The sequence below is a fragment of the Oncorhynchus kisutch genome, linkage group LG15 (assembly GCF_002021735.2).
Source record: "Oncorhynchus kisutch isolate 150728-3 linkage group LG15, Okis_V2, whole genome shotgun sequence".
Classification (NCBI taxonomy): Eukaryota; Metazoa; Chordata; class Actinopteri; order Salmoniformes; family Salmonidae; genus Oncorhynchus; species Oncorhynchus kisutch.
The window spans coordinates 37,888,644-37,904,530 of record NC_034188.2 but is presented as its reverse complement, the minus strand read 5'-3'; positions in this window follow the sequence as shown (position 1 = coordinate 37,904,530).

Genomic DNA, 15,887 nt, shown 5'->3' with positions numbered 1-15,887 from the left:
GATGAGCCTGAAGGAAGTGTACCACATGAGGGAGGAGGATGTCTTCCCTGTAACGCACAGCGTTGAGATTTCCTGCAATGACAACAAACTCAGTCCGATGATGCTGTGACACACCGCCCCAGACCATGACGGACCCTCCACCTCCAAATCGATCCCGATCCAGAGTACAGGCCTCAGTGTAACGCTCATTCTTTCCAAATAAACACGAATCCGACCTTCACCCTTCGTGGGACAAAACTGCGACTCGTCAGAGAAGAGCACTTTTTGCCAATCCTGTCTGGTCCAGCAACGGTGGGTTTGTGCCCATAGGCGACGTTGTTGCCGGTGATGTCTGGTGAGGATCTGCCTTACAACAGGCCTACAAGCCCTCAGTCCAGCCTCTCTCAGCCTTTTGGGGACAGTCTGAGCACTGATGGAGGGATTGTTCGTTCCTGGTGTAACTCGGGCAGTTGTTGTTGCCATCCTATACCTGTCCTGCAGGTGTGATGTTTGGATGTACCAATCCAGTGCAGGTGTTGTTACACGTGGTCTGCCACTGCGAGGACAATCAGTTGTCCGTCCTGTCTCCCTGTAGTGCTGTCTTAGGCATCTCACAGTACAGATATTTATTGACCTGATCAAATCTACAGTCCGCATGCCTCCGTGCTGCATGCCTAAGGCACATTAACACAGATGGGCAGGGACCCTGGTAGAAAGGCCTCTTTAGTGTCCTAAGTGTCCTTCATAACTGTGACAGTAATTGCCTACCGTCTGTAAGCTGTTAGTGTCTTAACGAATGTTCCACGGGTGCATGTTCATTAATTGTTAATGGGAAATAGTGTTTAAACCCTTTACAATGAAGATCTGTGAAGTTTTTTGGATTTTTACAAATTATCTTTGAAAGACAGGGTCCTGAAAAAGTGACATTTCTTTTTTTGAGTTTACATATAGGTAGGGATAAAGTGACTAAGCAACAGGATAGATAATAAACCGTAGAAGCACCGTATGTGGTGAGTGTGTTAAAATGGTAAATGCAGCTATTACTTAACTATTTAACTAACTATTTTGCAGTCTTATGCCTTGGGGGGAGAAGCTGTTCAGGGTCCTGTTGGTTGCAGACTTGATGCATCGGTACCGCTTGTCATACGGTAGCAGAGAGAAAAGTCTATGACTTGGATGGCTGGAGTCTTAACAATTTTTCGGGCCTTCCTCTGACACCACCTGGAATAGAGGCCCTTGATGGCAGGGAGCTTGGCCCCAGTGATGTACTGTAGTGCCTTGTTCACAACTGTGTTGATGTATGTGGACCATGATAATTCCTTAGTCATGTGGACACAGAGGAACGTGGAGCTCTCTACCCACTCCACCATAGCCCTGTTGATGTGGATTGGGGCGTTCTCAGCCCTCCCTTTCCTGTAGTCCACGATCAGCTGTGTGCTGTGTTGAGGGTCAGCGTGGTGAATGTGTTGTTACCTACCCTCACCACCTGGGGCGGCCCATCAGGAAGTCTGGGATCTAGTTACAAAGGGAAGTTTTCACATCCCAGGGTCCTGCGCTTAGTGATGAGCTTGGAAGGCACTATGGTGTTGAACACTGAGTTATAGTCAATGAACAGCATTCTCACCTGGGTGTTTCTCTTGTGCAGGTGGTAGAGGGCAGTGTGGAGTGCAATAGAGATCATCTGTGGATCTTTTGAGTGGGTCCAGGGTGTCTGGGATGATGTTGTTGATGTGAGCCATGACTTACAAAGCATTTCATGGCTACAGATGTGAGTGCTACAGGGCAATAGCCATTTAGACAGGTTACCTTGGCTTCCTTGGGCACAGGGACTATGGTGATCTGCTTGAAACATCTGGGTAGTACAGACTGGATCAAGGAGAGGTTGAAAATGTCAGTGAAGACACTTGCCTGCTGGTCAGCACATGCTCTGAGTACTCGTTCTGGTATTCCGTCTGGCCCCACGACCTTGTGAATGTTAACCTGTTTAATTAGAACCCATAGAAGTCGTCAACGGCCTTTCTTTAAATGAATATGGAGGCCGCGAACAGCCTTGTTTTTCTAGCAATAATATCTGTGTCAATATTGCACAATTTACTTGCTAACAACCTGTTGTCATATTCACGTGGCTTTTGTCATCAACCAGAACCCAAAAAAGGCTATGCTGTCATTTTACTTTTACATTTTTAAATAATAAAAAATTCTCAAAATCAAATCAAATCAAATGTATTTATATAGCCCTTCGTACATCAGCTGATATCTCAAAGTGCTGTACAGAAACCCAGCCTAAAACCCCAAACAGCAAGCAATGCAGGTGTAGAAGCACGGTGGCTAGGAAAAACTCCCTAGAAAGGCCAAAACCTAGGAAGAAACCTAGAGAGGAACCAGGCTATGTGGGGTGGCCAGTCCTCTTCTGGCTGTGCCGGGTGGAGATTATAACAGAACATGGCCAAGATGTTCAAATGTTCATAAATGATCAGCATGTTCGAATAATAAGAAGGCAGAACAGTTGAAACTGGAGCAGCAGCACGGCCAGGTGGACTGGGGACAGCAAGGAGTCATCATGTCAGGTAATCCTGGGGCATGGTCCTAGGGCTCAGGTCCTCCTCCGAGAGAAGGAGAGAATTAGAGAACGCACACTTAGATTCACACAGGACACCGAATAGGACAGGAGAAGTACTCCAGATAAAACAAACTGACCCTAGCCCCCCGACACATAAACTACTGCAGCATAAATACTGGAGGCTGAGACAGGAGGGGTCAGGAGACACTGTGGACCTAAGGGGACAAGACTTTTCACTGTGAAAGAGGCTGTATCTATGTTGGTTGGTGATACGGATTTGGAAACGTCCTTGCACTTTGAAAAGCGACGATTTCAAGGGGAGTGAAATAAGTCAACAGCAGATACAACGTTGTTGATATTTGACGCTGTGAAACTTGGGGAATAGCTCTCAGATTAGCAAATCATGTCATGATAACTTGGTTGGTACAGGCGAGCACATCAGTGGTGGAGCTCGAATGATTGCTCTCTGTCTCATGGAAATAGTTGCAGTGTTTAGCTGTATATAGTCAGCTAAGTAGTTGGTTGTTTTGTCTTGTTTCTAAATCATATGGAAATGGCCCAAGTGGCTTGCTACAGCTAGCTAACTAGTTAATCTGTCAGGCAAGAAAGGTTGTGTGTAGCGGTAAATAGGGTTGCACTCACAAAGCGCCAACCTCAGCTGTCACTTTCGCTAGCTAGCTAGCTAGCTTAGCTGTCGTGTTAGGGTAGTAGATGCCCGCGTTGTGGATCTCATATGATTAGTTGGATATTTGTTTACATAGCCAGCTAATAAGTTGCTTGTTTTGTCCTGTTTCTACCGATGCAATTCATTTGGAAACTTTCCCAGCTTCGTAACTAATCAGCTAACATTGGCAAACTCTGTAGTTGGTCTGTCAGGCAAGGAAGCAGAGTTGATTGGAGGAGAGAGAGAGAGAGAGAGAGAGAGAGAGAGAGAGAGAGAGAGAGAGAGAGAGAGAGAGAGAGAAAGGTGTGTAACTGTATCACACAATTTATGATGGAAACCCATTATGCTCCTGACTACAATTGTATCCTATTTGTTGCTCCTCTCCTCTCCTTGTTCCTCTAGGTCAGTGAAAGTAAGGGAAGTGATGTGGAGAGTCAGGGCTCAGCAGCAAAAAACAGGGAGGGAGAGATGTGGAGCAAGGAGAGAGGAGTGGAGCGAGAGAAGAGTGGAAGGAAAGAGGAAGAGGAGGGGGAGAGTAACATGGAGGAGGAGGAGGGAGAGGGATAGGAGGATGAAGAGGACGAAGCAGAGGGAGAATACGAAGCAGAGGGAGATGAGGAAGCAGAGGGAGAGTAGGAGGAAGAGGGATGGGGAGAGCACACCCCAGTGTTTCTGCCCAAAGTCCTCCCATTCATCCTTGTACACACAGCCTGTCCCTAAAGTGACAGTGGCAGGGGTTTTGGAGTTGATTTTAAATGTGATAGAAACTTGGATCTGTTCCAGAGTTTGTAATGGATTACAACACGAAAATGGGCGGGATTGACCAGCTTGACCAACTGAGGAACAATTACAATGTTGGATGCACAGGCAGAAAATGGTGGAAGTATGTGTTTCGGGGGATGCTAAACATTTTCATCATAAATGCATACATTGTGTGGGGGACCCTACAAAGCCCCCTTCCCAGAAACCACAGGTGCTGGTCCCTGAAGGCAATCAAAATGCAGCTTGTGCATTCACTTTGTCATATGGCCACAGTGGCAGGAAGAGAGGTGCCAAGAGTGTGGCACCAGGTTGTGTGGACCGAGTTGTAACTCATTTGAAAGCAGGTGAAGTTTGAAGGGCACAAGAGAGGGTGTGTGTGGTGCATCCATAGTGGATGCAGGGCAGAGTGGGAGATGTGTAGAAACCTCCTCTAGGTGCTCTATGTGATCTGTGCCACATTGCAGGATGGGGCAATGCTTCCAGAAGTTCCATGATATGCTGTTGGCTAAATGCAAACACTAAAGTGACAGTGTGAAATACAGTATATTTTATTGTCTCTGAAAAGTTTTGTATATTCTCTCTTGATCTGTCTTTATCTAATACTTGATTGCATTCACTAAATTGTTGTCAAAGTAGTCTACTATTTCCAAATTTTGTAGTCTACTATTTCATTTTTTTTAGGAAGTCCCAAGGTTTTGCTCACCTGAGTTACAATACCTCATGATAAGCTGCAGACAATACTATTTACCAAGAGTTTTCATCTATATTTTTCACAGCTGTCTATTTACCACCACAATTTTATTTTTTATTTTATTTGACCAGGCAACTCAGTTAAGAACAAATTCTTATTTTTAATGATGGCCTAGGAACAGTGGGTTAACTGCCTATTCAGATTTGTACCTTGTCAGCTCGGGGGTTTGAACTTGCAACCTTCCGGTTACTAGTCCATAGCTCTAACCACTAGGCTACCCTGCCACCCCGGCAAACCAAGGATGTCACTAAGACCACACTTATAGGGCCATAAGCAAACCTCTCTATGACACCATGAATGTGGTGTCATATTAAAGAAAAGGTTGTGCTCTTTAAAAGTAAGTTATTGCTTGTAAACATCATTTGTTATTTATTTTTGAGCTATGTCTGTTTGTTTGTAATGTGAGAATTCGCTTTATCTTGAAAATTCTCAGTAATTTACAGCAGCCTTCTAGAATTCTATTGGGGCTAAAGGGTTAAAGGTCTTACTCACATCGGCTATGGAGAGCGAGATCACACAGCCATCTGGAACAGATTGTGCCCTCATGCGTGGTTCAGTGCTGCTTGACTTGAAGCGAGCATAGAAGGGATTTAGCTTGTCTGGTAGGCTTGCATCACTGTGCAGCTCCCAGTTGGGTTGCCCTTTGTAAATCCATGATAGTTTGCAAGCCCTGCCACATCCGACAAGTGTCAGAGTCGGTATAGTAGGATTCGATCTTTGTCCTGTATTGATGTTATGACTTTTTGATGGCTCATCGGAGGTCATAGCGAGATTTCTCATAAGTCTCTGAATTAGTGAAAGTGAAAGCTCTAGCCTTTAGCTCAGTGAGGATATTGCCTGTGACCCATGGCCTATTGCCTGTAACCCATGGTTGAGATATGTGAGTGTGGTCACTGTGGGGACGACGTCATTGATGCACTTATTAATGAAGCCGTTGACTGAGGTGGTAAACTCCTAAATTTTATCAGATGAATCCCGGGAATATATTCCAGTCTGTGCTAGCAAAACAGTCCTGTAGCTTAGCATCCGCTTCATCGGACCACTTCCGTATTAAGCGTGTCACTGATACTTCCTGTTTGAGTTTTTGCTTGTATGCAGGAATCAGGGGGATAGAGTTATGGTCAGATTTTCCAAATGGAGTGTGAGGGAGAGCTTTGTATGTGTTTCTGTGTGTGGAGTAAAGGTGATCCAGAGTTTTTTTTGCCTCTAGTTGCACAGGTGACATGCTTGTAAAAGTGAGGTAAGACGAATTTCAGTTTCCCTGCATTAAAATCACCAGCTACTAGGAGCACATTTTCTTGTTTGCTTATGGCCCTATAATTGCGGTCTTAGTGACAGCCTTGGTTTGTGGTGGTAAATAGACAGCTGCAAAAAAATATAGATGAAATTCTTGGTAAATAAGTATCGTCTGCAGCTTATCATGAGGTATTCGAACTCAGGCGAGCAAAACCTTGGGACTTCCTTAACATTAGAGATCGCGCACCAGTTGTTGTTAACAAAGAGACACACACCTCCCCGCTGTCTTCCCAACTCCTATCGGCATGACAACGAGGAGACTATAGGAGTTGGCAATACAGCACAAACATATATAGGACCAGAGTATTTATCCTCAATTCCCAAACTCCAATTTTTAAGCTTTGCAGTTGGTCCATTGACATTACTCCATGTCAATAACATATATATGAACCTAGAACATCCAGCCTCCATAGCTCTGGACCCGCTGTTGTGGTTCCCTAAAGCCAATTCCCATCCAGTTTCAGCATCACGCAAAGTAGTGTAAGCCTGCCTTAAGTCACTCTTAGCCCACTGCCACAGTCCATTTAAATCTATTCAGGCTCTATAAGACCATGTAAGACCATACTAAGCAGGGGTTTATGAAGTGACTAACAAGGCCCATTTTATTCCTTGTTAACCTGAAATGTTGCATGATGGCCAAAGGCATCGGGTACCAACACTTGATGTCATTTCACGTGTATTGGTGGATATTTATGTGTTTCAGTGGGAATGTTTTATGTGTATTTCACATTAATCAGGCAAAAACATATTGATCATTAGAAAGCCAACAATGGCTTTTTCTAACCCAGAAGTGATCTGGAACACTGTCTGATTGACTGTCAGTGTTTGTGTTAGGAGCGATATCCCCCATATAGCAGCATTATGCAAAATACTTTGTCCCACATGTGGCTTATGGAGTTGTTTTCTATCTCCCTAAAATGGATATTAGTTCATACATGTTACATATTATATCAGAACTATCAGTACTTAACTTATATTGCATATCATCATTTCCAACCTATGTAAGGTAATTATCAGGTGTTTTTGTCATTTTTACAGCTTTTGCCTTACTCACACAAAAACGAATCCAAACAAAGTATTCACTCTTACTCAGGCATCTCTCCGAAACAATATTATCTCTGGTAGCTGTGAATACAGTCAGAGAGGCTCTATGCTGTCTTCCCCTTATCCTTGCCTCCCCCCAGTGTGGGTACACATTTGGGGGTTGCTGGGGGGCAGGAGAGGATGGCATGCAATGGAGCTAGGGCCCCCCATGACTGGACAGTGTCAGGTGGGGTCACCAGTAGGGCCTATGGGCCTCAGGCTTGGGGGCCGTGTAGGAATGTTGCCCTCTTATCAGTAGTATAGAAAGCTGTAGCCCCTGTGAAAGAAAGGTTTCTGTTGCAAGACAGGCATTCCCTATTCCTCATGTATTCCATGGTATGCGCTGCTCTGTTTGGCAGATTTAAAGCTGTGATTTATCTACCTTCTAGACCAGAAATGCTGAATGGAAAGTGGTACCTCCAAAACACACTTTGTTATGGATATGGTTAGGTCTTAGATTTCCCAGGATATGCTCGCATTACACCGCAGAGATTCTCACACTCAAGCAAGAGTCTTTCAGAGTTTGTAAAAAAAAGGGCTATAACCTGTTTTCCATGAAATCCCATTGCTCACATTAGCACCCCTGTCACCCATGAGTTAAATCACTGCACTCAATGGATTATATGCAAATCCCTTCTCGAAATGAACATGGTGAAGCTATAATTTACTACTCCAGCCAAGTTTAACCCACCATAGTAACCAAATACTTAATGGGAAAATTAAATGTTGGTATTGTTTTCATTAGTCCACTTTTAATCCAGTCCCAAAATGTTTTCCATGTCAGCAGTCAAGTTTTCAAGATATTGAACTTTCGAGAAGCAAAGTGTCATGGTGATGTTGCCAGTGACACTTGAAAGTCCAATATCTTGAAAACTTGATTGCTGACATGCAAAACATTTTGGGACTGTATTAATAGTGGACCTATGAAAACAATACTAAAAGATAGTTTTTGAGAGGATTTTCTCTTTAATTTTATTTTTATCAGGCCAAATCCTTTCAAGTCCCTGAGGAAGCTGTGTAGAGTAGTTTTGTACTAACACATATCATCTGCAGCATTACCATGAATTCACTTTGGGTGCACTTTCAGTGTCAAACACAGTCAATTGTGTGTAATGAAACAGGCTTGTATGATTGATAGGGTTACCCCAAAGGATTAAATGTTGCTGTATTTGGCAAGTGGTTGGGTGTTAGATTCAGCCCGTTATCACTAGGTACAGTTAATCATCTTTGTGTTGGGCCTAACACAGAGAACCAGGGAAGAGTCCTACCAAATCCACCACATTTTCCTAAGTCACAGTGAAACAAAGCAAAACTTTGTTTTGGAAGCTCACTGAGAGGTGGGGCCTGTTGCAATCAAGATGGGAGAGAGAGATAAAAGTTCCCTATCTGTTGTAAAATCCAACAGGATTTGCCATCAGCTGTGAAGTCATGGCTTTCCCTTGTGCCTCGCTCTCCCGTGCTGTTTCTCATCTCATAATCCTTTGTTCCCCCCTCCTCCTCCTCCTCCTCCTCCCCCTCAGCCGACCCAGCCAATGAAAGGCCCGACGGGCGGCCGGTGGTAGAGGAAGCCAATTACCGCAGCGACGTTGGAAGCCCTCTTCCAAACAAGTCGAGTCACTAAGTCACTGACTTGTTGCTCAGAGGGATTCTAGCGCTAGTGGATTAGCGCTATAGTAAACATGCAAGGGCCCAGGCTCAGTAGGTGGACCGAGGGTCTGTTACCTCACAAGAAGGGGAGCAACACCTCTGTGTGAACCTTTGTCTCTTGGCGCAGTGACACGACGGGCTGGCCATGACCCCGTGGGTCGGTCCGTAGTCATGGCGCTCGGAGCGTCTGAGTGTTGGACAAACCCAGGGTAAAGCCGGGGGGCTTAGAGAGCAGGGCTTATATGCAGACTTAATCTGATCACTTCCTCAAAGCAATCAGAGCCGTAATTGGATAGGGCGGATGATATGTCAGGGGAGGTCTAACAAACCAAGTGTGGGTTACTTTCCACTGTGTGGCCTTTCTGGACTGGCAGTTCATGTTTGAAGTATAAGACAACAGGTGTGGCGGTTGAGGACAAAAAAAATATGAGAATTTGTTCCACTCTCAGCTGAAACAATTTGTATTATTGGTCATGTGAGGTCCTTGGATTTGACTCTATCATGTTTGGTTCATTTAGCTTTTCATCTCAAATGTAAAGTCATGTCTTTTGCTGTTTTGTTTTTTATTTTCTATAGTCTCGGAAACATTGACAGAATGGAGAGAGAGAGAAATGGGGGGGAAATGGTGACAATAGGATGTCAAGATGTAACAAATCTACTTCCGACCAGTTAACTCAAAGTACCAGTACTAATAAACCTTATTCACATTGGCAATTTGAAGTGACTCAAATCCTATTTTTGAGTCACTGCAAGCATGAGCACCACCACCAATCAGCCTACACCACTTCGCACACACCCGTCATCACTATGACAACTAACGTAGACTGCTGTATGAACACAGAATTTGGTCACTTCCTGTTTGGACAGTCAATATTCCAAAACGGATTTGATAAACAAAACTGATTTGAGCATTAAGGCCTGCAGTGTGAATACGGATTTAGTGTATAGGCCTATGTGATTTAGTTTGCATTAGTTAGCTGTCATTACATCACATGGGTCTTACTGACATCAGACTACCCATGTACATATCAACCACATTGGTACATTTCTCTCTCACTCGTTTTAAATTTCACTCCTTTCCTCACTCAATACATCTGTTTATCTTCAAACTGACAATTCATCAATCCTATGACGCATGATTAGGCCACAAGATCCACACACAGTGGGATAGTGAGCTAGACATTGCCATGTACATTTGGATGAGAGCTTCATGAGGCAAGTTTCAAAGAAAAAGTGATCGTCATCTTCACTCAGTCTTTCCCCCAGTGTCTGTGTATGGCATCAGTTCCCTACAGTACAGAGAAAGCACCGTGCTTGGCGCCAATGAGTACTCTTAATGTAATTTGACGTCAAGCATTACATGCTCTTTTGTCATACTGGCCACATCATAGATCATCGATAATAGACAACAGGACTTCAAGGTACCACAACATTTTACAAACAGTGGATGTAATGGAATGATTGAAGTTGGAAGTGAACATTTTCTGTTTTACCATGAGAAGTTAATTTCACATACTGTATAGTAGGTGCTATGTCTGTGTCACACGTGGGTTATGAACCTGGGTCTCCCAGAGGTGTAACCAATGTCTTAGAACATTAAACCAAGATACATTTCCCTTTGGGCTGAGGGCAAACACTGATTTTGAAGTTCGCAGGAGGGGCTACACAACAGGCAACTAACAAGGCATTGTGTCAGACGGCATTATATCTGGAGAAAGGCTTTTAGGGGGTAGACATATCTGACCTCTCAGCACCTCTCAATACAGATGGTCAGCTGGTAGACCTCAAGAGACAGCAGATCTAAACACAGACTGAGATCCATCCCCCCCCCCCCCCCACACACACACACACACACACATGCACACGCACGCACACATGCACACACAGTTTAAGTTACGAGACAGCTGGTCTTATCCAAAGTGAGAAAAGTCTAGTCGAGACAGTGTATGTGAGTTACACTGTAAATATTGTATACACACTAGAGAACAATCGTCACACTGTCAAAATGCATGACATGTAAGGAAGGAAAGGGGTGTTTCTAAACACACACCACTCACTCACTGTATTTATAATCCCTGCTCCCCCACCCCCCCTTTACACACACCATCACTGCTGGCGACGCTGGAGCACGGGTGCTCGTAAATTCCCTGCCTTGATTTTGTTAACCTTTACCATGACCCGTCACTTCTACGCTTGGCTTTTATAGCACCCACTCAGTCACAGATGAGGCCCTCGCCGCTGACCCTGCCTGGATGCTTCTTCAGCTCAACACACACACACACACACACGCTCATCACCCATCACCCACAGTCCGCTAGTGGGACCCACGGTGCCAGTGCACCATAGCATTATGTTGCTGTAAATGTACACAGTAAGCAGACTCAGCTTATGTTTGTGTCAGCACCTTCAGCTTATGTGGAGCACAACGATTGAACTGATTGTGCAGGTTGCACATTGTCTTGAATCATGCCTTGTAGACCTTGATGAAGGTCCCATTACACTAAGGTCTGTATAAGACCAAAATGTTCTTTGGGAATATAGTAATCTGCTCTGCATCTGTTGATCGAGAATGAATAAATCTGTAACTCCTTCACCAAAAAAAGCTGGATACACAAATATTTCATAGTAGAGCAAATTTGAACCTGTTTTTAGAGGATTCAGATTTGTTTTTCTATACAACTTGGTCTACTTTCAAACACTCACTGATTGGTTATTATAGTAGAAACACAAAGTCTAATAGAATCAGAGGGAAACATAGAGTAACATCTTTAGCTTTACATTAGGGATGGTCGAGGCCAAGGCGCAACATGCTAATAAAGTTCAGTTGTCCTGTCTAGAAAATACCCACAACCTACCACTCCAGCCCTCCCCATTTCCACAGCACATAGTCCACTATCCACTACCCAGACAGATACACGCCAGAAACCCATGTGTAAATGACCATCTATTATACCTGATATGATTGGGTGGGCTCCCAAGGCGCAGTGGTGATTAATGCCTCTTTCCTGCCTGCATCGTGGGAGAAACACTTTCCATTAAAAAAAAGAGAAGAAAAAGAAGAGAGGAGAAAAAAAAGACCACGTATTTTTTGTTGGATGCACAAAGACGGTTCAACATCTGCATTATCTATGCCCCCTTTTAAAATACCATATGTCATTCCCTCAGAGATTCATTGGTGCGGTGAATTCCTGTTGTTAGTGTAACAACAAAGAATTTGGACCACTTTGTCTTGCTCCCCAGTCTTACAGTTGACTCCTGCTAGCAACTTCCTCATATCCACATGTTTTCTGTGAGTTCAGGTTGAAACTTTGAGATGGAGACTTGACTTGTCAAAGTATGTCACGGAGCTGTTTAAACTCAACGAGGAGCACAAACAAAAATGTGCCTAGTCAACAAGTGACACTAAAATGCAAAAGCTCAGGAAGGTTTGTGCTAATAATTATTTGATTTCTTCAAACATTCAACTGTAAATCTGTCCAATATTGGAGCATATTCAACAATTCTAACAATTATGTGTAAAACGTATGCCATTTGAAATGGTTATGCTTGACACCCCACTAATAGGGACATATAAATAATAGTGGTATCACCCAAAAACAAATAGAAAATAGTCTTCCTATCAAACACAAAACAGACACACACACAGATAAAACGCCTTGTCTTCTATGTTTCTGGGCTGTCTAGTAAGTGAAGTGGAGAGTGGGGACCCGAGATTTGGGAGACAAAGTGGAAAAAGGACACTTCATCACTATGGTTTGTGAAGGCCTCAGTTATCTCCCCCTCTGATAGTACCAGCCTGCATCTCAAATGGCACCCTATTCCCTATGTAGTGCACTACTTTTAACCAGGACCCATAGGGTATGGGTTTGCATCTCAAATGGCACACTGTTCCCTATATAGTACACTACTTTTAACAAGAACCCTATGGGTCCTGGTCAAAAAGTAGTGCACTATGTAGGGAATAGGGTGCCATTTAGGATCCAAACCCATTTTGTCTGGAAGATGTTATGCTTTGTGATAGTCTGGCTGAATTATATATTTGTCTTTTCGAGCAGTTGGAACCCCTTACAGTGTATTGGGTTCTAGGAGCATGTGGTTTCAATTGGATCCCCTTTCTAACTCAGCACTGTTGTTTTCCCTTGTTCAATGTCTTAATAATTCAATCATCTCATGCATTTTTAACATACTTCAATAATATTCAATCATATATGGCTTTTAAGAATGTTTACCTTAAATCAGCCTAAATTACTCTTCATAAGTTAGATTGGTTTATCATTAGTTACGAGAAAAACATAAATGTGTTGACATTTTATATGGCAATAGTACACATGGAAGTGTGTCAACATTGCTCATTTCATTTTCACGTCTCTCTAAAATCCTAGGCTGCTTCAACTCATGCTAGCACCTTGGGCATCTACGGTTTGCTGCCCGACTCTCAACCACTGTGACTGTGGATCTAATTCAAGCATTGGATTTGTTTCAAGAAGGCGAGTGGGAGAGGCCGGAGGACCGGAGGCTGTCTGCTCCACCCTGGGGAAAGCACCATCCATTACCTTGTCTCCCATGTAGCATCGCTGATGAACCGAGCCCCACCACCCTACCACTCGAGATCCATTCAGGGAGCATATTTGCCGGATGACAGTGCGCTCTGTGTACCATCCATTACAGTAAGGGCAGATACATTGTCATCGGGAACCTCTTGCGCTGGTGTAAATCCGTGGTCAACAGTAAATCTGGGTCAAGTGATTTATACAGTGGGGTAGACACATGCACTCACTTTATTTTCCCACACACACACACACACACACACACACACACACACACACACACACACACACACACACACACACACACACACACACACACACACACACACACACACACACACACACACACACACACACACACACACACGCACACGCACACGCAAACGCACACGCACACACATGCACAAAGACACACACACACAAACATCCACCTCATCCCCCAAGCAAACCTGTTACTGTACTCAAGAGGCGTAATGGGAGTCTTTTTTAAAGTATGGAGTAATCTGGTCAAAGTCATCACGGAGGTCATATTTGAGAATCTGCAGAGAGCTGAGAGTATGTGAGTGTGTGCTGGGTTTTTTCTCTCCTCCACTTCGGTCAGCGGGGGAGGCCACCGGTTTTGTAGAGTAGTAGATTCACACACACACACTCACACACTCACACACAGCTGTGTGGACTACAGGAAGATGAAGTGCTAAGTGAGTTGACTGTACTTGACCGTAAGCAGCAGATGAAAATAGAGGAGATGCCGTGTCCCGGAAGTCTTTAGAGCCCTCGGTAATACTAGTGCATTACAATTTTCCAGAGAGGGACATTTCAGGCAGAGTCAATTGCTTTTGGTTTCCCAAGGCCAAGGTCCAAAATGACTGAGATCTGCTCACTCTCCATAACGCAACAGTCATTGTTGTTGGAATTGAACGAGCAGCACAGTCAATAAATGGGAGGTCACCCATGTCATAATTCCGCAATGAATCCTGTCAATTGACAAAGACGGCTGTCGACACCAGCCCTGTGGTCTCAACACGGACATAGCCTGACTCTGGAATACCTCTGTAGGCCCATCTCTATCATTCAAAGTGAGATGGAGAGACAAAGACGCTGAAATGGTGCCCCTGTCAAGGGGTCTAGTCATAATCGCGTACGAAATGATCCACCTGACACTGGTTTGAAAAATAAGACTGACAGCAGCTCTTCTTAGCCGGAGCGCCTGTCATGGCACCCCGTCATAAATCACCATCACAGGACTTCAACAATATTGACTTCTGCAGGCAAGATTAGCGCATGGAGCTTTTATTTTGTTATGGGATCAGTCGCTTTCATGTTCTTACCTAAATATAACTTTTGCTCCAGCGAGGCGTTGACATTGTGGTTGCAGGTGGTATTTCATTTATGAGCACAGCCGAGACCCAGAATGCTTCAGTTTGACTGCTGGGGCTTTGGGAGGATTATCTGACGAATTTGTATTTTATAACAGCTGTTTATAAGAAGCCACCAGAGGTCTAAAACTGGACGCTATTCCCCATGCCCTCCCCTCTCATTGTGCCATTTGGTCACTTTCATTTTTTTTATCGTTGAAATAGCCAGCACTCCACTACACCCTATCTATCATGACTATTTGTTCTTTGACATCCACATATAGGATCCCATTTATAGATTATTTGGTAGATGTTCAAAATGGAATGGAAAAACTTTCATGTACAGTGCAATATTCCACTTTGTATCAAATCCGACTCCAGCCCAAAATTAAACGCCCTTAACCTAAAGCGTCATGCTTATCTCATCTCAGGATCTCATTCCAAGCAACTATGCAGCAACTCTTAGGTCACTGTAGAATTTGATGTATGAGGCAATAGGTAGCGGAATGACAACCTGCTAATGCTAGCTCGGACACCTAGTTACCAAACAGAGCACATGGGAGGCAAACAAATGGGTCTAAGTGAGACGGGTTGAAAACATGTCACAACCTTTGCCACCTCACCAGGGCCTGGTCCTTTCCGAGAACTGTAAACTCTCTCTTTCTCACAGGCCACTGTCCACCTCCATTGCTGGCTTATGGCAGAATCCCAACGCTGACACCAATGTCCCCCCAACTCCCTATAAATCAAGTGTCCTGTCCATACCTTCAAGGCCCTGGGCCTTGCCACTCTCCAAGGCATAGTAGGGGGAATCCTGAGGACTGGAGTGTACCACTGGAAATAGAATAAACCCATAAGAAGGTCAGAGGCTTGGCAAACAGCCACTGGATTTTTTGTTACATGGGATGCAATCGAACAAAGCACCATGCACCAGGATCCTGTTACACTATACTAGGAGAAAACTACATCCTCTGCAATTTACCCCTGGCACTTGGGTGGTGTGAGTTTGTGTACTTTTTGCCCTTAGGTTCACACATCTGATCGATATTCATATCCCTGTCGCATTCAGATGAGTCCAATTTGCCAGTTCACATTGATGGATGTCTCAGTATCCGGTCTCTCTGAGCCCAGTCAGGCAGTGTCTGGGATATTTGGATCGCTGCGTCTGCTTTGGCCCCTGCCACATGTGATATCTCCCCAGACTCTGTGTCCTCCTTGCTGCTGACAACGCCACGTTCCCCCG